The sequence below is a fragment of the Chlorocebus sabaeus genome, chromosome 28 (assembly GCF_047675955.1).
Source record: "Chlorocebus sabaeus isolate Y175 chromosome 28, mChlSab1.0.hap1, whole genome shotgun sequence".
NCBI classification, from domain to species: Eukaryota; Metazoa; Chordata; class Mammalia; order Primates; family Cercopithecidae; genus Chlorocebus; species Chlorocebus sabaeus.
In genome coordinates this window covers 618387-641595 of record NC_132931.1, presented here as the reverse complement: position 1 = coordinate 641595, position 23209 = coordinate 618387, and the positions used below count along the sequence as shown (strand labels likewise).

At 44.7% G+C, this 23209-nt stretch overlaps 1 non-coding gene across 1 annotated transcript; it reads right to left on the bottom strand.

Moving 5' to 3' along the window:
• Positions 1-3111: 3111 nt before the first annotated feature.
• LOC119621408 (small nucleolar RNA SNORA22) lies at positions 3112-3245 on the bottom strand. The gene has a single exon (XR_005237969.1). It is a non-coding gene; the product is annotated as a small nucleolar RNA SNORA22 (small nucleolar RNA).
• Between the last annotated feature and the right edge of the window lie 19964 nt (positions 3246-23209).

Below are 23209 nucleotides of genomic sequence, written 5' to 3'. Positions count from 1 at the left end.
ATGAAAAAAATTCTAGAGATGTACAGTGCTGACGGGTGCAAAATAATGTGAAGATAGTTAATGTCAATTAATTATACAGTTGAAAAACTCAAAAATAAAGTATAAGAAATAATCCCAATTAATTTGCAAAATAAGTAAAAGTCAAATTACTTGGATAAATCTGCTACTCATACCTCTCCATATTTCTCCTTTTAGCTCTGCGCAGAGCGACTACGCCTTCTCTTGAAAGAGCATCTGAGGAAAAGGGGTCAATTCCCTATAACAAAAATAAAAATTAGTTTCAACATCTTCCACCTTAAAAGTAAAATGGATGATACATACTATTTAGTTTATACAATTTTCATTCTCACCTTTTGATTAATAACAAATCCTTTATCTGAATCACCACAGACTTTCCTTTTCAGTTCTATTATTTAACTCTATCTTCAATGAATTTTCTTTCAGCTTTTATGAGTTTTTCTCTCTTCTGCACTCTTGTAAAAAAAAAAAAAAAAAAAAAAAAAAAGCCAGAATTCACTTCTCTATTAGGGAAAAAAAAAGTTACAGAAAGTAGGGAAACATTTATTTTTTGAGAAGAAAATAGCTTCTGAAACTGGATTAGTCCTAAGATTGAACAAACAGTTCACTGAGCTCCAATCCTGCCCCTTGCACATCTTCAGAAGCTGTTTCCTATAACTCTCCCAAACCAATTTGAGGATTATTGTCCTTACAGTGGGAAATCAAGTTTCACAAAAAAGTATCTCGCCTAAAATACGAAGCTCCTCCATTTCACTGTTAAGGGGCTATAAACTTAAGTTTTTTCATATTCTAATGACATGTTACAAGTGAGGATGTATGCATCCTCCACCCTTTTTTTCTATCAGGATGCTATGCTCCGTGATCCAAAACAAGCCCTCTAATTAAGCTGTTCAAACACACAAAAAATTATGGTTATTGATCTCCAGATGGATGTGTGTTGAAACACTGAACTGAGAAGGTGTTGATAATTTTCATGCAGTCAGCTTTGTTTCTTGAATTACTTGAAGATCCTATGCTGTACAGAAAAGTCTGCAGAGATAGTCTCCCTGGTAGGCTGTCAAACTGTGATGACATCCTTTAAAAATATGTTTTCTGGCCGGGCGCGGTGGCTCAAGCCTGTAATCCCAGCACTTTGGGAGGCTGAGACGGGCGGATCACGAGGTCACAAGATCAAGACCATCCTGGCTAATACGGTGAAACCCCGTCTCTACAAAAAAATACAAAAAACTAGCCGGGCGACGGGGCGGGCACCTGTAATCCCAGCTACTCGGGAGGCTGAGGCAGGAGAATGGCGTGAACCCGGGAGGCGGAGCTTGCAGTAAGCTGAGATCCAGCCACTGCAGTCCAGCCTGGGGGACAGAGCGAGACTCCGTCTCAAAAAAAAAAAAAAAAAAAAAAAAAAAAAAGTTTTCTGCCAAGCGCCTGTAATGTCAGCACTTGGGGAGGCAGAGGTGAGAGGACACCTTAATCCCAGGAATTCAAAACCAGCCTAGGCAGCATAGGGAGACTCCATTCTCCACTAAAAGAAGGGAAAAACGAACACAAACATGTTTTCTAACTAAGTGTTTGAAAAAATTTTTTAATTCCTCTGCTGCTTCTCATTATGCTTTGTACCTAGCAATTCAATAAATGCCAAATGACTGATGTTGTTCACTTTTCAGAACAATTCTAACCATAAATACAACATAACATTCACCGTATTTCAGGAGAAAATATTACTAAAAGTAAAAACAATATTCACCAAGCAATTTATCCAACTTATATCTGCAGGTAAATATATAATATTTTATATGCAAATATATTAAAAATTTTGCCAACAGTATATATTGTACAAAGCACCCTAAATTTCAAAACACATTTTATTTATTTATTTTTTTGAGATAGAGTTTTGCTCGTCACCCAGGCTGGAGTGCAATGGTGTGGTCTTGGCTCACTGCAACCACCGCCTCCCAGGTTCAAGCAATTCTCCTGCCTCAGCCTCCCAAGTAGCTGTGATTACATGCGTCTGCCACCATGCCTGGCTAATTTTTGTAATTTTAGTAGAGACAGGGTTTCCCCATGGTGGCCAGGCTGATCTTGAACTCCTGACCTCAGGTGATCCACCCACCTCGGCTTCCCAAAGTGCTGGGATTACATACAGGCGTTAGCCACCACGCCTGACCATTAGTATTTCAGTCTTCTACCACCTACCTTGTATCAGTTTCAGATTTATGTTTCATCTCCATGATCACAAAACCATGAAGAGATCAATAAGTTCATCTTTTCTTTTAATGGCCAAAATGGAGCCCACTACAGCCTGCAATAGAAGGATAACCATTAAGTAAATTCAATTTGCGGCAGCAGAAATATGTTGCTTTTCAGAAGGCTAAAGTAGACAGTTTCTTCATTTTACAATCTCTACACTGATTTGTCTTCTATAAGCAGATAGAATACATTATATATAAACAGCTGTTACCTTTCTGAAATCTCAATCTGTAATTCACAAACATTAACATTCCTTAATATTAACATTCCTCCTGTTGTTTCATTAAAAATACTGGTAACTGGAAGCTTTCTAATAACAAAATCTCCACTTTATAATCCTTTTAATGAAAGCTCCAATTTTATAACCTGGTTAGGTATACTATTATTTGAATTTCCTCATTTTACTTTTTAGAGACACAGATTAGGTATCACTGTCACAAAAATGAACCTACATAGCACCTTGTAATTGAAATTGGTAATTATATTCATGTTTCTACTATCAGATTTTCTACATAGGTGTACCATAACAGACACACACAAAATTTAATATAGATCTCTGTTAAGACATCTGCAAATTCAGCGTGAACTTTGGTACGAAGAGATGCTCTGGCCACATCTTTAAGTGTTTCCTTGTCCATCTCTCTGCTTACTTTGACTTCTTCCAAAAACTGAAGGGCCTTTTCCTTCACAACTTCAAATCCTTCAGTGATTATTCTGGGATGAAGGTCCTACAATAAACACACAATAACACTCCTATCTTCAATTAGGTGCAACTATAGTTCATGATAAAGTTCAGATAATTCTTGGAGGGATATTCTGAATCATCATACCTTTGAACACGCAGTAACATAATGTGCTGGCTTTCTGAATACATTTAAAAGGATAAATACTCCTTTCAATGCAGAGGAGAAGAACAGACAATGCTCTAGCACAGGGTCAAAGCCAAGGGAACTATAAAGCACACTTGGGTGTTCACTGTGCAAACCACCCCGAATCATGCCAAAACCAACACTGTGTCCCAACAACTCGCAGATGGTAGCGTTATTCTATTTTTTCTATAGGTAATCTCAAACTAATTCACATAATTTACTAATAAAAATAAACACTGTCTGCTCTCTTCTGCCAGAAAATTCTGACAATAGATTCATAGTCCTTGAGGTTTATTTTAAACCTTGGAACTAGTCAGGGCTAAAAAAGTGGAATTTATCCAAATGTAAGCTTTTAGTTGGCTTTTTCCTAACAAATAAATATGTCTAGTCCTAAACATCCCATTTTAAAATCTCAATTATTAATTTACACTAAAGACAGATACAAATCACATAGGCAATTCAACTTGATTATAAAATTATTTTCAGGCCAAAGAAGGTTCCATAACCTGTCCAAGATCACAATTAATTTATTTTAGACCAGGACGAAGACCCAGATTTAAGCCCCCTAATTCTACTCTATGGTCTCAGCTAGTATTAACAACACATCAATTTGTATAAATAAATATCTGACATATCCTATATACAATGAAATATTACAGAAACAAGCTGTGCGCTGGGCGCGGTGGCTCATGCCTATAATCCCAGCACTTTGGGAGGCCAAGATGGGTGGATCACCTGAGGTCAAGAGTTTTGAGACCAGCCTGACCAACGTGGAGAAACCCCATCTCTACCAAAAATACAAAATTAGCTGGGCGTGGTGGCGCATGCCTGTAATATCCCAGCTACTTGGGAGGCTGAGGCTGGGAATTGCTTGAACCCAGGAGGCGGTGGTTGCGGTGAGCCGAGATCACGCCATTGCACTCCAGCCTGGGCAACGAGAGTGAAACCCCATCTCGAAAAACAAAACAAAACAAAAAAGAGTTGTGCATACTTCAGAAATGTACAGATCCGCCTGTTTCAGTAGCTCTCCAATGATTAGGACATTGGAAGTCGTACCATCCCCAGTTATATAATCCTGGGCTGTTGCTACCTTTGCTATTAAGGAAGCTGTTGGGTGTTGAATTTGCTGAAAGTAGAAAAAGAATGAATCACTTAAAACAATATGAAGCAGTCTAAATATACCACAAATAAAATACATGAAGGGCCTCTTTAAGTGCTATCTACTTGAAAAATCTACCCAAGAGTTTGGCTACAAATTGCTAAGATTAAAAAGTCACAATTAGCTATCATGCACATGCAATTATAATGATCAAAACATTTTCATGTGTAATTTACTTCCCAGGTTATCTCTACTTTACAGATGAGGAAGCTTGAGGCTCAGTAAAAGCTTACTCAAGATGACACAGCTAACAGTTAACAGTAACACATAATTTTACATCCTTGCCTCTTTACGGCAAGTATAGGGCTCTAGTGAGAATAAGCCAGGTATCTCCTAAAATGAAAGCTCAGCAGCCTCCACTGTTACTCTGCAATGATCAAATAATTTAAAAGGAAAGGTCAGGTGCGGTAGCTCATGCCTGTAATCCCAGCACTTTGGGAGGCCACTGCAGGTGGATCCCTTGAACTCAGGAATTTGAAACCGGCCTGCGCTACGTGACAAAATCCTGTCTCTTAAAAAAAAAAAAAAAAAATAACGGAAAACATTGTATTTTAGAGGTAAAATGGCATGTCTCCAGTTTAACTTCAAATGATTCAGGGGAAAAATAGAAAAGAAATGGAGCAACATGTAAACAATTGGTGAATCAAGGTAAAGGGTACACACATTATAATCACTATCTTTGTAGGCTTATAATTTTTTCAAAGAAAACTGAAATACAAACTTCTGGAGATGGAAAGAGGTTCCAGTGGGAGGGGACTTCTAAGGTGGTAGCAACAATTTATTTCCTTTTTTTTTTTTTGAGACAGAGTCTTGCTCTGTCACCCAGGCTGGAGTGCAGAGGCCAGATCTCAGCTCACTGCAAGCTCCGCCTCCCGGGATTACGCCATTCTCCTGCTTCAGCCTCCTGAGTAACTGGGACTACAGGCGCCCGCCACCTCGCCCGGCTAGTTTTTTGTATTTTTTAGTAGAGACTGGGTTTCACCATGTTAGCCAGGATGGTCTCGATCTCCTGACCTCGTGATCCGCCCGTCAAAGCCTCCCAAAGTGCTGGGATTACAGGCTTGAGCCACCGCACCCAGCAACAATTTATTTCTTAACTACAGTGGTGGTTGTGTGTGTCCACTTTATAATTATTTCCTAAATTGTAAATGTTCAATGTGCTTCTCTCTACTTATGCTGTATTTCTCACACACTAAAACCCAAATAATTTTTTTTTTCATGTCAGTCTCACTCTGTTGCCTAGGCTGGAGAGTGCAGTGGCACAATCTTGGCTCACTGAAACCTCCGCCTCCTAGGTTCAAGCGATCAATTCTCCTGCCTCAGCCTCTGGAGGAGCTGAGACTACAGGCGTGCAGAACCATGCCCAACTAATTTTTGTGTTTTTAGTAGAGACAGAGTTTCACCATGTTGGCCAGGGCTGATCGTGAACTCCTGGCCTCAAGTGATCCACCTACCTCGGCCTTCCAAAGTGCTGAGATTACAAGCATGAGTCACAGCACCCAGACAATTCTGATGTCAAGTTTAACTATGGTTCCACTTTTTTGCTAATGCAGGCCACCACTGAACCCACTTTAAAAAAAAAAAAAAACTATACCTCCTAGGTTAGCGAGTCTTTGCTAAACGTATTTCATCTGGATGTTGATGGCATGGTATAATACTAGCAAAACACTAATTATTATTCTGTACTCAAACCAGCAGGAAATCATTTCCTTTTCTGGTATTTGAACTGCGAAGTTTTGGGAATTTAGGGATGAGTAAAACACATACTCCCATCAATAATCTCATATTCTCCATCTCTAAGACTTTAAAAATGTTAAAGCAAAGAGATTTCTCTCCCCTCCAGTTGGAGATGGAGATAAGACATTAACAGAGAAATTGCTGTTTTAAAAAGAATAACCGGCCCGATGCGGTGGCTCAGGCCTGGTAATCCCAGCACTTTGGGAGGTTGATTCAGGCAGATCACCTGAAGTCATGAGTTCAAGACCGGCCTGGTCAACATGGTGAAATCCCATCTCTATAAAGAATACAAAAATTAGCTGGGTGTGGTGGAGGGAGCCTGTAATCCCAGCTACTTGGGAAGCTGAGACAGGAGAATCGCTTGAACCCAGGAGGTGGAGGTTGCAGTGAGCCACTGGACTCCAGGTTGGGCGACAGTGAGACTCTGTCTTTAAAAAAAAAAAAAAAAAAAAGCCATAAAGAGAAAAACCATCCTCATGCATTTTGACCATGTGATTGTGTCAACCACCCTTAATTTTTCAAATTTTATTATAATTAATGTACAATTACAATCCTTTAGCCCAGACTGTGAATGGCAAAAAAGCAGGGATTCAAAGACAGGGCTGTCAGACTCCAGGCACTGTCAGTACTATTACTGATTACATGTCACTTCTGAATGTTCTCCTTCCTTGAAAATGAACATGGTAAATCTTTCTACAAAGCAAAAGTTCTATGGAAAATCAAGACATTTCAGACCTAGCAGAGCACCTCTCACCATTTCGTGAAGCAGCACACTGTGCAGGAACATGCCTGACTAATTTTTGTATTTTTAGTAGAGACCGAGTTTCACCGTGTTGGCCAGGGCTGGTCGTCAACTCCTGTGTCTTTAGTAAGCCTGATGTCTCCAACGCGAGAAACAAGCCTGTTTAAGAGACAGAAATGAATCAGATTGTGACAAAAACGAAACTAATTAAAACGAAAACTAAATTCAAAAGTCCCATTAGAAAACGGGCTTTTTCGTCCGGCCGGGTGCCGTGGCTCACGCCTGTAAATCCCGGCACTTTGGGAGACCGAGGCGGGTGGATCACGAGGTCAGGATATCGAGACCATCCTGGCTAACACGGTGAAACCCCATCTCTACTAAAAATACAAAAAAAAAAAAAAAAAAAAAAATTAGCTGGGCGTGGTGGCGGGCGCCTGTAGTCCCAGTTACTCGCGAGGCTGAGGCAGGAGAATGAGGTAAACCCAGGAGGCGGAGCTTGCAGTGAGCCGAGATCGTGCCACTGCACTTCACCCTGCCTGACAGAGCGAGACTCCGTGTCAAAAAACAAAAACAAAAAACAAAACCAAAAACACAAAAAACGGGCTTTTCCCAGATCTCAGGGAGCCGGGGATATGGAGCTAGTTATCAACGAAAACTAAATAAAAAAGTCCCATTAGAAAACGGGCTTTTCCCAGATCTTAGGGAGCCGAGGATATGGAACTAGTTATCTACCGCAGGCTGGACGGCAGGTGTAGTGCCCATCCCGTCCCCGCAGAGATTGTGCAGAGTCCTCAGGGTGCCTGGAAGTCCCAGAAGGCGGGAAACGCCGCGCACTAGAGCCGCTTTTTTCTCCATGGAGACAGCATCCACGCAGAAATAAATGGCCGCGATGGTGGGGCTTAGCAGGGAACAGGACCGGCCCGGGAGGACGCGGGGAAAGGAGGCTGCGGCGCCCCGAGGCGGCGGGCTCGCGTCCGCGGCCCTGGGCCCAGCGCGCGGTGCCCGCCCAGCCCTCCCGCCAGCCCCGCCTTACATCTTGATGGTGCCTTTGGACCCCAGGTTGGTCCTCAGCACGTCCCGCAGACCCCGCGCCGCGCTGACGTTGACCGCCAGCGCTGCTTGCGCTCGGGCCACCTCGGTCTTGGGGTTCACGGTCTTCGCCGCCGCCACAGCTGCTGCAGAGGGGAAAAAGAAAGCCATGCAGCGCGCGGAGAGCTCAGAGCCGGCGCGCCGTGGCCGGGAGGCACTATGCGGTTCTTCCGGAAAAGTTGGCGCGCCCGGCCCGCCCCTAGCGTGCCCGCGCGCCGCCGCCATTGGGCCACGGCCCGTGCGGCACACGCTCATTGGTTCGCGGCTGCATGGTGCCTGCGGTCCCACCCCTCGCGCCGCTGCCGTGACCTCGACGTTATCGCGCAAGGGAGCAACCGGTTCCCAGCAGTCAGTGCTACTAGGTTCCGGCGTTGCGGCTTAGTGGGGCACAGCTTTGCGGACCCAGGAGTTCAGGGTGCAGGCGGGGCTTGTGCTCCGCGCGGGGCAGGGCGTATGGTGGGTCTCCTCCCGCCCCTACTCGCGCGTTTTGCTCCTCAGTCTCCTTCTCTTGCTGCTTTCATGGCTTTCTTTGGAGCTTTCTGGACCTTGCGCTTGACGGTGCTGCAGGTGCCGTGGGGACACACAAGCTAGTCTGATAAGCACTCTCCCCCAGGATCATGCGGTGCTGTAAGGACTAGCGAAGATGAAGATAGAATGCAAGGTAGAAAGTGCTGGATGCCTTTAGAAAGCTGCAGGACTGGTGCGATGGGAGTTGAGTTGTAAGAACCTGTCTGTCCGTAGGACTCAGGATGCTGCTGAGGCCCTGGGCTTCCATGGTAGATTTGAAAACTCACCCTTGTGGAGTCATGGTGTCCAGCCTTTGAGAGGACTCCCTTTTAAGGTAAATTTCCAAAGAGCTACACAATTGTTTCCAGTATCCAGTGCCCGCCAAATACCAGGGATTCAGTAACACGTGATATTTTACTTTATTATTTTTTTTCTTTTTGCAGACACAGGCCTCACTCTGTTGCCCAGGGTGGTCTCAAATTCCTGAGCTCAAGTGATACTCCTGCGCTTAAGTGATCCTCTCGCCTCGGCCTCCCAAAGTGCTGGGGTTACAGCTGGTGTTTTATTTTTAATAGATAAGGGAAATTGTTCTGAATTCAAAAGGCATAAAAGGACATGTGGAAATTAAATCATCCTCCCGCCTCTAGTTCAACACTAGAGACAAGCACGGTTAGCCTTGGATATTCGATGAATTTTCGGAATGCTTTCTGAATTTATAAACTTATATATGAATATAATCATTTCCCCACACAAATCGCAATTCCTAATACATACTGTGGGGTGTGTTATACTTTAAGTGTCTTGGAGAGTGTGCAATATTAAGATGAACGGGAAGTCCTCGTTAACAGCTGCGGGATGTTCTTTGTAAGAATTACACAACTAGGGGCCGGGGCATGGTGGCTCACAACTGTAATCCCGACAATTTGGGAGGCCAAGGGGGGCGGATCACTTGTGCCTGGGAGTTCAAGACCAGCCTGGGCAACACAGTGAGACCCCATCTATACAAAAAGTACAAAAATTAGCTGGGCGTGGTGGTGCACGCCCATGGTCCCAGCTACTCGAGAGGCTGAGGTGGGAGGATTGCCGGAATCTAGGAGGCGGAGGTTGCAGTCTGCTATGGTATTGCCACTGCACTCCAGCCTGGGCGACAGAGCCGACCCTGTCTCAAAAAGAATGACACAATTAACCGTTCATCTACTGACTGATGTTTAAGTTGTTCCCAATCTGCTATTCAGGCTGCAGTGAATATCAGTATATGATGCTTTTAGGAGGGTTTGTGTATTTGAGAATCACAAAAACGTATATATATGTGACTAGAAGCACTGCACAATAGAAGACTAGTTATTAGTTCCATAGGTATTACATGGTGTGCATGCAGATTTATTATAACTGCTGTTAAAAATGTTATGAGGAGACCAGGCGTGGTGGCCCCCGCTTGTAATCCCGGCACTTTGGGAAGCTGAGGCGGGCAGATCACTTGAAGTCAGGAGGTCAAGACCATCCTGGCCAACATGGTGAAACCCTGTCTCTGTAAAAATACAAACATTAGCCCGACCAACATGGTGAAACACCGTCTCTGTAAAAATACAAAAATTAGCCTGGCATGGTGGTGTGCATCTGTGATCCAAGCTACTCAGAGGCTGAGGCATGAGAATTGCATGAACTTTGGAAGGAGAGGTTGTAATGAGCCAAGATCATGCCACTGCACTCCAGCCTAGGTGACAGAGCCAGACTCTGTCTCAAAGAAACAAAAACAAAAAAAAAGGCCGAGCGTGGTGGCTCACGCCTGTAATCCCAGCACTTTGGGAGACCGAGGCGGGTGGATCACGAGATCAGGAGATCAAGACCATCCTGGCTAACGCAGTGAAACCCCGTCTCTACTAAAAAATACAAAAAAAAAAAAAAAAAAAAAAAAAAATTAGCTGGGCGTAATGGTGGGCGCCTGTAGTCCCAGCTACTCGGGAGCCTGAGGCAGGAGAATGGTATAAACCCGGGAGGTGGAGCTTGCAGTGAGCCGGGGGAAAAAAAAAAAAGGGCCGGGCACGGTGGGTCGCGCCTGCAATCCCAACACTTTGTGAGGCTGAGGCAGGCAGATGATTTGAGGTCAGGAGTTCAAGACCAGCCTGGCCAACATGGTGAAACCCCATCTCTACCAAAAATACAAAAAGTTAGCCAGGTGTGGTGGTGCACACCTGTAGTCCCAGCTACTTGGGAGGCTGAGACAGGAGAATCGCTTAAATTCTGTAGCGAGAGGTTGCAGTGAGCCAAGATCATGTTACTGCACTCCAGCCTGGGCGACAGAGCGAGACTCCTCACAAAAAAAAAAAAAAAAAGGCTGGGCATGGTGGTTCACACCTGTGATCCCAGTACTTTGGGTGGATCACCTGAGGTCAGGAGTTCCAGACCAGCCTGGCCAACGTGGTGAAACCCGTCTCTACTAAAAATACAAAAGTTAGCCTGGCATGGTGGCGGCCACCTGTAATCCCAGCTACGCAGGAGGCTGAGGCAGGAGAATCGTTTGAATCCGGGAGTCGGAGGTTACAGTGAGCCGAGATCACACCATTGCACTCCAGCCTGGGCGACAAGAGTGAGACTTGTTGCCCAGGTGACATGATGGAAGTATATTAAATACATAAATAGGTGTTCTTGATAGGGGGAAAAAACATTTTAAATAACATGTATAAGAAGTTCTCACTTTTGAAACATTTCCCATGGGTCTATACAGGGAGGGGAACATCACACACTGGGGCCTGTCGGGGTGGGGGACAAGAGGAGGGAGAGCATTAGGACAAATACCTAATGCAAGCGGGGTTTAAAACCTAGAGGATGGGTTGATGGGTGCAGCAAATCACTATGGCATGTGTATACCTATGTAACAAACCTGCACATTCTGCACATGTATCCCAAACTTAAAGCAAAAAAAAGAGCCTGGTGTGGTGGCGCATGCCTGTAATCCCAGCTACTTAGGTGGCTGAGGCAGAATTGCTTGAACCCGGTAGGCAGAGGTTGCAGTGAGCCAAAATCGCAGCACTGCATTCCCAGCCTGGGCAACAGGGTGAGACCCTGTCTCAAAAATAAAAACAAAAATAATTTGTAAAAAACAGTAAGAAGAATTCCCATACTCTACACTCAGATCCTCCAAATGTAAACATCATATTTAATCCTATAATAAGAAATTAACATTGATGCATGATCCAATCTACAGATTTCATTCAAATTTTGCTAATTATATCATGATTGTTCTATCTCTGGCCCTGGATTCTATTTATCCAGAATTATGCTTCGCATTTAGTTGTCATGTCTGCATGTTTTTAATTATCTTGGCATTGCTTTTAGTACTGGCCAGTTATTTTACAGAATGTCCCTTACTTTAGGGTTATTTGATGTTTCCTTATGAATTTTTTTTTTTTTAATTTTTTTGAGACAGAGTCTCGCCCTTTTGCCCAGGCTGGAGTGCAGTGGCACAATCTCTGCTCACTGCAGCCTCTACCTCGTGGGTTCAAGTGATTCTCCTGCCTCAGCCTCCAGAGTACCTGGGATTACAGGTGCCCACCACCACTCCCGGCTAATTTTTGTATTTTTAGTAGAGATGGGGTTTCACCATTTTGGCCAGGCTGGTCTCTAACTCCTGACCTCAGGTGATCTGCCCGCCTTGGCCTCCCAGAGTTCTGGGATTACAGGCATGAGCCACTGTGCCTGGCCCGACGTTTCCTTATGTTTAAATGCAGGTTGTGGCTGGTCGCAGTGGCTCACGCCTATAATCCCAGGACCCGCTGAGGTGGGTGGATCACATGGTCAAGAGATCGAGACCATCTTGGCCAACATGGTAAAACCCTGTCTCTACTAAAAATATAAAAAATTAGCTGGGTATGGTGGCACGTGCCTGTAATCCCAGCTACTCAGGAGGCTGAGACAGGAGAATCACTTGAACCTGGGAAGCAGACGTTGCAGTAAGCCAAGATCACACAACTGCACTCCAGCCTGGGCAACAGAGCGAGATTCCGTCTCAAAAAAAAAAAAAGCAGATTATTCATATTTGGCAAGAACACCAGAGAAATTATGTGACCTTTTCAAGGCATCACAGGAAGAGTCACATGGTGTCAGTTTTTCCCATTCTGCTATTTTTATTAGAGACAGGGTTTTGCCATGTTGTCCCAGCTGGCCTCCAACTCCTGGCCTCCCAAAGTGCTGGGATTACAGGCGTGAGCCACTCACTGTGCCCAGCGCACTCACATGTTTCTGATGTCTTTCCATGTCCAAATTTTCTCTTCTTACAAGGACACTGATCAGATTAGATTAGGGCTCACTCTACAGACCTCATTTTAACATAATCCCCTCTTAAAAGACCTTGTCTCCGGGACGGGTGAAGTGGCTCATACCTGTAATCTCAGCACTTTGGGACACTGAGGCAGGCAGATTACGAGGTCAAGAGATCAAGACCATTCTGGCCAACATGGTGAAACTCCATCTATACTAAAAATACAAAAATTAGCTGGGCACGGTGGTGGGCACCTGTAGTCCCAGCTACTCAGGAGGCTGAGGCAGGAGAATCGCTTGAACCCAGGAGGTGGAGGTTGCAGTGAGCTGAGATCACACTACTGCACTCCAGCCTGGCAACAGAGCAAGACTCGGTCTCAAACGAACGAACATACAAATGAAAACCTTGTCGCCAAATATAGTCACATTCTGAGGTACTGGGGGTTAAGACTTCAAGATGTGGACTTTGGGGGAGCACAGTTCAGTCCATAACAAAGGTGTCCCTTTCTATTTTCTTTCTTTAATCCATTATAGAATGAGCTGTATTTTCCTGGACTGATCATTTGCAAGGGTCTTCTCTGAAGGAAAGGGACCAGGGTAGTTTTCCAAGCTTCTCAATGCAAATGAAGATTTTCAGCTGCCACAGTCAGACTGTGGCATTCAATGTGGCTCTTGGTGGTTTTTGTGTAGCTCTGCCTCCTTTGCTGTGTACTATTTTTTGTTTTGTTTTGTTTATTTTTATTTTTGTTGTTTCTTTGTACTGTTCTAAACTGGCCCTGTAGGGCTTCTCCTCCCAGTCCAGTACTCCCTAGCATCACCACCAATCACTGCACATAGGGCACACAGCCCCTGCATTTCCTGTGACCTCTTCATCTACTTTCTTCCTTTTTTTTTCTGGAGTGCAGTGGTGCAATCTCAGCTCATTGCAACCTCCACCTCCTGGATTCAAGGGATTCTTGTGCCTCAGCCTCCCAAGTAGCTGGGATTACAGTTGTGAGCCACCGTGTCCGGCTTTTTTGGTATTTTTTTTGTAGAGATGGGGTTTTGCTATGTCACCCGGGCTGGTCTCAAATTCCTGGACTCGAGCAATCCGCCTGCCTTGGCCTCTGAAAGTGCTGGGATTACAGGCGCAAGCGGCTCCTGCTCTCACTGTCTCTCTGTCCTTTTAAGTGATAGAGTCTTAGGGCCAGGTGCAGTGGCTCACGCCTGTAATACTAGCACTTTTGGAGGTCAAGGCAGGTGGATGACGAGGTCAGGAGTTCAAGACCAGCCTGACCAGCATGGTGAAACCCCGTCTCTACTAAAAATACAAAAATTAGCTGGGCATGGTGGCACGTGCATGTAATCCCAGCTACTTGGGAGGCTGAGGCAGGAGAATCACTTGAACCCGGGAGGCAGAGGTTGCAGTAAGTTGAGATCGCACAACTGCAGTCCAGTCTGGGCCACAGAGCAAGCCTCCATCTCAAACAAACAAACAAACAAACAAAAAATCAAAAAAAGAGATAGAGTCTTGCTATGATGACCAGGTTCATCTCAAATTCTTAGGCTCAAGTAATCTTCTTGCCTTAGCTTCCTAAAGTGTTTGGATTATAGGCATGAGCTACTGTGCTGGCCAAAATAGAATATTAGTGACACACCCTACACTGAATTTACCTGGAAGGCTGATTCTTTTCCCACGCCCTCTCTAGGAGAACGAGCTGGGTTTTAGGACCTTAACTCTGCCCATAAGATGCTTAGGCCAGGAGAGATGCCCTTCGCCCCTTGGGTTACAAGGGTTTCAACTCCCTTTCTGCTTGATTGAGACTTGCCCTCAGTTCTTTTTATCCCTGCTCTGCTGTGCTTATTTCAGATAACACATGTTTGCACTGTGGCATGAACAGCTCATCTTCAGAGAGTCTGTTTTAGCAGGAGTTTTTTGGGATCTGCATCTGCCTCTTCCCGTGTAACTTTGGTAGCCCTTGTGCAGGTCTTGGAGTCTCCAGTGACTTTTTGTTTTCTGGTTTTGCTGAATATGGGATTTCTGCCTCATTCACCCCTCAACCACATCTCCCTATCACTTTGCATAATTTCTAGGAGGAGGAAGGGGAAGATTCGGTCAAATATTGCTGCAGTTCTTATACTGTAATCATACCACTTTGTAATATAAAATTTCCCCACTTTTTCCATGATAAAGATAGCTGTAGGCAAGGTGTGGTGGCTCACAACTATAATCCCAGTGCTTGAACCCGGAAGGTAGAGATTTCAGTGAGTTGAGATTGCACCACTGCACTCCAGCCTGGACAGTGACAGAGTCACACACTGTCTCAAAAAAAAAAAAATTAAATAAATAAACAGTGTTTCCTCTTTTATATAGCTATATAGACATAGATATATAACCATATACCATACCTGGATATAGACACACATAGAGATTTCTTTGTTCAAAACTGGGGGCTCAAACAATGTGTATGTTCTGCAACTTCCTTTATTCATGTGACCTGTCATGAGCATATTTCCATGGCGTCACTTATTTTGAATCCCAACGTTTATATTAAATCACATTTTAAACTGTGTTTACTGTATTCTTCTAAGACATTTATGCTATTTTAATGTACTGGTATGTATGTATGTATGTATGTATGTATTTAGCGATAGAGTCTTTCTCTGTCACTAGGCTGGAGTGCAGTGGCATGATCTCGGCTCACTGCAACCTCCGCCTCCTGGGTTCAAGTGATTCCCCTGCCTCAGCCTCCCTAGTAGCTGGGACTACAGGTACATGCCACCATGCCCGGCTGATTTTTTGTATTTTAGTAGAGATGGGGTTTTGCCATGTTGGCCAGGATTGGTCTCGATCTCCTGACATTGTGATCCGCCTGCCCCAGCCTCCCAAAGTGTTGGGATTACAGGCATGAGCTACTGCACCCTGCCAGAAATGTATTGGTATTTAATATATTGATATGAAATATTACATTTGTTAGCAAATATTTTATACACACAGATACAAAAAGCATCTGTATACCTACTGTCGTACTTAAAGGAACATTGTTATTATAATGCCATTGATTAACTCTACATACCTTTTCTGAATCTCATTTCCTTCCTTACTTTCAGAAGTAACTACTGAACTGAATTTTATGTTGGAAGTTATCATTTATGACATTAAATGATATTCTCTTTTTAAAGTTTCCAGTGGCGATTGGAGTACCACAGTAACTGAGAATGTTCATAGTATTGCTGTGAAAATTCTTATATATGTGGCTCCTTGAATCATACAAGTTTCTTCTCTTTTTTTTTTTTGAGATGGAGTTTTGCTCTTGTTGCCCAGGTTGGAGTACAGTGGTGTGATCCCGGGTCACTGCAACCTCAGCCTCCTGGATTCAAGTGAGTCTCCTGCCTCAGCTTCCCAAGTAGCTGGGATTACAGGCCTACGCTGATAACACCTCGCTAATTTTATATTTTTAGTAGAGACGGGGTATCTCCATATTGGTCAGGCTGGTCCCGAACTCCCGGCCTCGGGTGATCTGAACGCCTCAACCTTGCAAAGTGCTGGGATTACAGGCGTGAGCCACTGTTCCCAGCCTCTTTTTTTTTTTCTTTTTGAGACAGAGCCTCACTCTGTCACCCTGGCTGGAGTGCAGTGGTGTGATCTTAGCACAGCCTCAACCTCCCAAGCTCAAGCCATCCTCCCAACTCAGCCTCCCAAGTAGCTGGGACTTGAGGCATGTGCCACCATGTCCAGCTAATTTTGTTTATTTTTTGTAGAGAATAGGCCTCACTATGTTGCCCAGCGTGGTCTTGAACTCCTGGGGTCAAGCGATCCTCCCACCTAGGCCTCCCAAAGTACTAGGAATAGAAGCATGATCCACCCCACCCAGCCTACTTGTGCAAGTTTCTCCTGAGTGTCTTCCTCAGGTGGAATTGCTGGGTCGTAGAAATTGCATGTGTTCAATGTTACTGAATAAACCATATTGTTTTCCAGAGGGCTTGTTCCAATTTACTGTACTTTAGAAGGCTATTAGCACTGAATAACTTTTTTAAAAAGAGTACATGATTCTAACATAATTAGCCATTAGAAAATTTGTGGCTGGGCATGGGGCTCACTCCTGTAATCCCAGCACTTTGGGAGGCTGAGATGGGCAGATCACTTGAAGTCAGGAGTTTGAGACCAGTCCTGCCAACATGGCGAAACCCCATCTCTACTAAAAATACAAAAATTAGCCAGGCATGGTGGTGCACAACTGTAATCACAGCTACTCGGGAGGCTGAGGCAGGAGAATCACTTGAACCTGGGAGGCAGAGGTTGCAAGATTGCTGCTCCACTGCACTCCAGCCTGGGTGACAGAGAGCAAGAGCAAAATATATACAGGTTCTTGACTAGATTGTTATTATTTCAGACCCCGATTAGGCACCCGCCCCCCCATGAATTGTATAATTTTTTTATCTCATTATTTTAAAATGTCAGAATTCATCCTCTGAATCCTTTATCAGAACCACGTCCCACAGACGTGGTGTTATGGTAAACTGAGGAACGGAGAGACTGATATGGGAAAACAGAAGGATATTCATTTTAAGGTATGCACTGGCTCAGTGGATTCACATCTAAAAAGCTGAGCACTGAACAAAGACAGAGCGGGGTTTTTATAAGCAGACTTACAAAAGCAAAACAAAGGCAGTTAATCATATAGTGCATAACTTGTGGCCTTGCATACCTGGTGACCTTGTAGCTGCGTCAAAAGAAAAACAAGAACTGGCTAAATACATCTGTAAAACGTAGTCATGCTTAAGAAGCTAGGGAAAAGAATGGCTGGGCGCAGTGGCTCACGCCTGTAATCCCAGCACTTTGGGAGGCCAAGGAGGGTGGATCACATGCGGTCAGGAGTTCAAGACCAGCCTGGCCAACATGGTGAAACCCTGTTTCTACTAAAAAAAGTACAAAAAAATTAGCCAGGCATGGTGGCACACGCCTTTAATCCCAGCTACTCGGGAGGCTGAGGCAGGAGAATCGCTTGGACCCAGGAGGGAGAGGTTGCAGTGAGCCAAGATCACGCCATTGCACTCCAGCCTGGGCGACAGAGTAAGACTCTGTCTCAAAAAAAAAAAAAAAAAAAAAAAAAGAAGCTAGGGAAAGGAGTAGCAGTAAAGGAATTTGTCTCTCTCTCTCTCTCTTTTTTTCTCTTTCAACATTGCTCTGGAAGCAGGAGAGGTGTCTGGAGCCTATTCCTTTGGCCTTGGCTTTTCAGACAGTGTTATTTTATAACTGTCCTTTAAGTGAGAGGAAAGCTTGTTTCTTTTCTTTTTAACCTTTGTCTTGCCTGTTACTTTTCTTGGAGTGAATGAATGCATATTTATTTTAAAATTTTCTGCCTCACTGGCAGATATTAAACTGGATGTCCCCAAAAACCTGCAATCATTTTCTTACTAATAAAATCTGGAAATATTATTTATTTAGTTAGTTTTATAATAAAGACAGGGCCTTGCTTTGTTGCCCAGGATGGTCTTGAATTCCTAGGCTTAAGCGATTCTCCTGCCTTGGTCTCCCAAAGTGCTGGGATTACAGGCGGGAACACCGAGCCTAGCCTCAAAATCTGAAAGTATTGAATTTAGGACACATCCAATCCAAGAGCATCAGGCCTCTTGTTACTGGATAGAATTGTGTTTTGGTGGCCAGGCATGTTGGCTTATGCCTGTAATCCCAGCAGTTTGGGAGGCCAAGGTGGCCAGATCACTTGAGGTCAGGAGTTCGAGACCAGCCTGGCCAACATGGTGAAACGCTGTCTCTACTAAAAATACAAAAATTAGCTGGCTGTGGTGCCGTGCACTTGTAATCCCAGCTACTGGGGAGGCTGAGACAGGAGAATCACTTGAACCCGGGAGGTGAAGGTTGCAGTGAGCTGAGATCGCACTACTGCACTCCAGCCTGGGTGACAGAGGGAGACTCGGTCTCAAAAAAAAAACAAAAACATTGTGCTTTGGTGGGGAGGGTCCTGTAGCTAAGGGCAGGAACGCTGTGACCAAGTGTCCTGCCCCACGGATTGCATCCTCTGCATGGGTGAGCAACTTAGAGTGAGTCTGGAGTGCAGACTGTCAGCCTCTGAGGTTTCAGGTTGTGTTTTAGACTGGACCTCAATGCCCAGCTCCACCCAGCTAACTCCAGTGGTAAATGTTTGGCGGAAACACCTCTTATTTGTTGCAGTTAACATAGTTAACATACAAGGAGCTGGGCAAGTGATATGGGGGAATAAATTTTTTTTTTTTTTTGAGACAGAGTCTCACTCTATGCCAGGAAACATTGTAGTGCAGTGGCATGATCTCGGTTCATTGCAACCTCCTCCTCCCAGGTTCAATCAATTCTCCTGCCTCAGCCTCCCAAGTAGCTGGGACTACAGGCATGCGCCACCATGCCCGGCTAATTTTTGTATTTTTGCTAGAGACGGAATTTTGCCATGTTGTCCAGGCTGCTCACAAACTCCTGATCTCAGGTAATCCGCCTGCCTCGGCCTCCCAAAGTGCCGGGATTACAGGCTTGAGCCACCATGCTCAGCCGGGAAATTTTTTAAAAGAAAGAAATAGGCTGGTCGCGGTAGCTCACATCTGTAATCCCAACACTTTGGGAGGCCGAGGAGGGAGGCTCACTTGAGCCCAGGAGTTCAAGCACAGCCTGGGAAACACAGTGAGACCCCCCCCCCATCTCTATTTAAAAACATAAATAAAAATTAAATAAAATTAAAAACAAAAACATGGTGCAAAGACTCATTTTGTTACTCATGGTTGCATTTTAATTAAGAATATAAGTAGTCTTTGAAGTTCTTTTGGGACCTACACTGCTACAAGCGCATAATGTCAAACGTAGATTTCAAAAGAGGCCCCCCACGGGGGGTTCATTAATTGCAAAATCAGAGCAGAGGTTCCTTACTTCACTCACTTTCCCTTATCCTAAGTGGTGGTGGCGGCAGCGCGGAGCAGCTTCTGAAAGTTCGGGAGCTCTTTTATTCCTCCTCTGCAAAGCAAAGGTGTCACAGGGCGCGGCTTTGCCAGAAAGCGCACTCCGAACCGTTCACTTCTCAGTCTGCAGGCGCTGAGCCCCCGGAGGAGGAGGGGCGGGGCCAAGGCCTCCTCCCAGCCCGGCTTTGCAGAGCAGAGATCTGATGTCTGGAGTCTACAGAAGCACTTGCAGAACTGATAAGAAGCCACCCCGCTTATCGGCAGATCTTAGGAAAGTGTTCGGTGGAGGCCCTGCAGATCTGCGCAGCTCACCTCCCTGGGAACTGCTCGCCTGAGCGTCGGAGCCGGCGCTGGCACCCTGCAGTCAGAAAGTTGCAGCCGCGGGAGCCCCGGATGCCTAGGACGCAAGGTAAGTCGCGACCTTTTGCCTTCCCTTCGCCAACTTTCAGATTTCGCCGACTTTACTTTTCCTCTTCCAGGCTTGCTCTCTGAGTCTACATTTATTCTTCTTAATCGCATAGGCAAATTATTTCCTAGAATCTTCAGGCTTTCTTTCTATTGGTTTATTTTTTGGGTAGCTTCACTGTCTAATCTCACAGCCGCTGCCTGTTTCCAAACAGCACGAATGAATGATACAGTCCTGCACAGGAGCACCCTCAGTGCAAGACTGGGGCAATCTCAAACTCAGAGTTGAAGTGTCCGACTTTGTCGTCGTCTCCTTTCCCATTAGAATTAGAATTTTAAAATAAGTACTTACCAGGTACATTGTTATAACGATACAATTTCAAGTTGAGAATTAAATAAATCATGCTTTCATTCATTAAATGTATTTACTGTCTTTTCTTTTCTTTCTTTTTTGAGGCAGAGTCTCGCCCTGTCGCCCAGGCTGGAGTGCAGTGGCGCGATCTTGGCTCACTGCAACCTCCCCCTACTGCGTTCAAGGGATTCTCCTGCCTCAGCCTCCCGAGTGCTGGGCACATGCCACCATGCCCAGATAATTTTTATATTTGTAGTAGAGACAGGATTTCACCATGTTAGCCAGGCTTGTCTCAAACTCCTGGGCTCAAGCGATCCACCCGCCTCAGCCTCCCAAAGTGCTGGGATTACAGGCATGAGCCACCGTACCTGGCTGCTATATTTTCTTTATGTATGTTTGCATATTATTACTTTTTAAATATTTGATGACTGATAATTGGAATGAGAATCAGGGAGGAAAATAATAAAATCCAATATTCCTGTATTACAGTGCCAGGTAGGTTTTCAATATCATGACCCATAGTCCTGTCACTTTCATGTTGGTGAAACAAAGTAGTCAGGACTTTAAAAATTTTCAAATGATTTAATATATGCTTGATGCCTACCTTCCTTTCCTTCCTTCTTTTCTTTGTTGTTTTAAGAGACAGGGTCTCACCTGGTCACCCAGGCTGGAGTGCAGCGGTGCAATCATAGCTTATTGCAATCTCAAACTCCTGAGCTCAAGTGATCCTCCTGCCTCAGTCTGCCAAGTAGCTGGGACTACAAGTATGCAACCACCATGCCTGGCTCATTTATTTTATTTTTTGTAGAGATGGCATCTCACTGTGTTGCCCAGGCTGGTCTTAAACACCTGGGCTCAAGCAATCCTCCCACCTCAGCCTCCCAAAGTACTGGGATTAGAGGGGTGAGCCCCCATGCCTGGCCTTTTTTAATTTTATTTTTTAGAAAATACTTGGACTAGCTGGGCATGGTGGCTCGCGTGTGTAATCCCAGCACTTTGGGAGGCTGAGGCGGGCGGAACACCTGAGGTCAGGAGTTCGAGACCAGCCTGGCCAGTATTGTGAAACCCTGTCTCTACTAAAAATACAAAGTTAGCCGGGCATGGTGGTGCATGCCTGTAATCCCAACTCTCGGGAGGCTGAGGCAGGAGAATTGCGTGAACCTAGGAGGTGGAAACTGCAGTGAGCTGAGATTGCGTCATTGCACTCCAGCCTGGGCGACAAGAGTGAGACTCCATCTCAAAAAAAAAAAAAAAAAAAAGAAAGAAAGAAAATATTTGGACTAGAATTAGGGTGAAAGGGATCTCAAGTTTGCCTAGACCAGCCTGTTATCAAAGACTTTTTTAAAGCCGGTGTTTTATTGCTATATAACTAAATACAATAAAATGCACTTTTCAAGTGCACATTTCGATGAGTTTTGACAAATTTATTTGTACTTGTAATCATCACCACAATAACATTTCCATCACCCAGAAGTTTCCTAGGGCCTCTTTCTAGTCAGCCCCCTGTTGCAACCCCTATCCCTACTGATCTGATCGTTGTCATTACAACGTTTGTATTTTCTAGTGTTTCATATAACTCAGACAGTATGTGCTCTTGTGTCTGGCTCCTTTCCATCAGTATAATTTTTTTTTTTTTTTTTTTTTTTTTTTTTTTTTTTGAGATGGAGTTTTGCTCTTGTTGCCCAGGCTGGAGTGCAGTCTCAGCTCACTGCTACCTCCGCCTTACAGGTTCAAGTGATTCTCCTGGCTCAGCCTCCTGAATAGCTGGGATTATAGGCAAGGGCCACCACACCGGCTAACTTTCTATTTTTAGTAGAGACAGGGTTTCACCATGTTGGTCAGGCTGGTCACTGCTGACCTTAGGTGATCTGCCCACCTTGGCCTCCCAAAGTACTGGGATTACAGGTGTGAGCCACCGTGCCTGGCCTTCCATTGGTATAATTGTTTTTTTTTTTTTTTTAGACTGAGTCTCCCTGTGTCCCCCAGGTTGGAGTGCAGTGGCGCAATCTCGGCTCACTGCAACCTCTGCCTCCTGGGTTCTAGCGTTTCTCCTGCCTCAGCCTCCCAAGTAGCTGGGACTACAGGCATGTGCCACCATGCCCGGCTAATTTTTTGTATTTTTAGTATAGACGGGGTTTCACTGTGTTAGCTAGGATGGTCTCAATCTCCTGATCTCATGATCCGCCCATCTCAGCCTCCCAAAGTGCTGGGATTATAGGCATGAGTCACCAGACCCAGCCCTATTGGTATAATTTTAAAAATATTTATCCATGTTGTAGCATGTGTCAGTAATTCATTTTTTTTATTACTGAGTAGTGTTCCATTGTAGGGATATACCACAATGTGTTTAGCTATTTATTTGTTGATGAACATTTGGATTTTTTTCTAGTGTCGGGCAGTCACAAATAAAGCTGCTATGGATATGTTTTCATTTCTTTCTAATAAAACTTCAAGATTGGGATTGCTGAGTTTTTTTTTTTTCTTCTGAGATGGAGTCTCGCTCTGTCGCCCAGGCTGGAGTGCAGTGGCCGGATCTCAGCTCACTGCAAGCTCCGCCTCCCGGGTTGACGCCATTCTCCTGCCTCAGCCTCCTGAGTAGCTGGGACTACAGGCGCCCGCCACCTCGCCCGGCTAGTTTTTTGTATTTTTTTTTAGTAGAGACGGGGTTTCACTGTGTTAGCCAGGATGGAATGGGCTGGGTTTTTTAAAAATTTTTATTTTTTGAGATGAAGTTTCACTCTTGTTGCCCAGGCTGGAGTGCAATGGCGCAATCTTGGCTTACTGCAACCTCTGCCCTCTGGGTTCAAGCAATTCTCCTGCCTTAGCCTCCCTAGTAGCTGGGATTACAGGCATGTGCCATCATGCCTGGAAATTTTGTATTTTTAGTAGAGATGGGGGTTTCACCATGT